Source organism: Bombus pascuorum, unplaced genomic scaffold (genome assembly GCF_905332965.1).
Source record: "Bombus pascuorum unplaced genomic scaffold, iyBomPasc1.1, whole genome shotgun sequence".
In the NCBI taxonomy this organism is placed as follows: Eukaryota; Metazoa; Arthropoda; class Insecta; order Hymenoptera; family Apidae; genus Bombus; species Bombus pascuorum.
The window spans coordinates 365,056-366,094 of NW_026869745.1; the positions used below are offsets into that span (position 1 = coordinate 365,056).

Genomic DNA, 1,039 nt, shown 5'->3' on the forward strand with positions numbered 1-1,039 from the left:
TTCTATTACTAACATTCAACAGATATAAGTATAGTTCAGTGATTCTTTCAGTCTATTAATGAATGTAACTATAATGAATGTAATCATAACATTGCGTACAAATTTTTCTGGAAACGGAATAAAATTAGTATTAACGTCGAATGTGTTATAAGATACTAAGAGGAATTTATACGACAAACAATTAATTTAATATATTTTTACAAATAATTAATTTATTTATATAGGTTATGTTGTTTTCAAACGTGCAACAAAAAGTGAATCAACTTCAAAACAATAGTTAAAATGTACTTTATACTGAAATAAGACACATTTGTATTAACGATATGCTGATGTTACATTTGTCACATAAAAAATATATTATTTATATTTTATAAATGTTAAAAAGTTGATTAATTTGAATATATATAATTTTGAAATTAAATGGAACCGCCTTTATTACAAACCGAAATAGCTCAGTTGGGAGAGCGTTAGACTGAAGATCTAGATGTCCCCGGTTCGACCCCGGGTTTCGGCAGTTTTCCTTTTCTTTCATCTATTTTTTTTTTGTAAATATTTACGTCTTATGTTCAAGTACATGCTATTCAACTAAGAGATATATTTTGTATGTCTTCGGACGAATCATTTTCACATATTTCCGACGATTAACAAATCCATCGGCTTTAGGCACATTTGAAATATTTAGGTTAGTAGGTAAATCCACCGGGTAGGCGCGCTAGGCCCGATGATCGATATCGAATCAGTGTCTGATGCTCGTCTCGCCGAGTGACGGTGCAACGAACGCACCACCAAGTGATTAAACGCGACTTTGACGCGACTAGACAGTGATTAATCGGTTGCCTGACGAATCTACGATATGCGTAATGGAGACAGTCTACGTGCTTTATCCTCTACAGTCTATACCTAAATACGAACGCTCGATTACATTATATCGGTTCGATGAAAAATATTAGAAAATGCACGACACTGGCTGCAGTATAAAATAGACAAAGCTTTTATGTTTGTGGATAATATGTGGAATCGTTAAATGTACGATTTGCTT

The 1,039-nt window shown here is 32.8% G+C and overlaps 1 non-coding gene across 1 annotated transcript; it reads left to right on the top strand.

Annotated features, from left to right (window-relative positions):
* The first annotated feature begins 441 nt into the window (after positions 1-441).
* On the top strand, positions 442-514 carry Trnaf-gaa (transfer RNA phenylalanine (anticodon GAA)). The gene has a single exon. It is a non-coding gene; the product is annotated as a tRNA-Phe (tRNA).
* Positions 515-1,039: the final 525 nt, after the last annotated feature.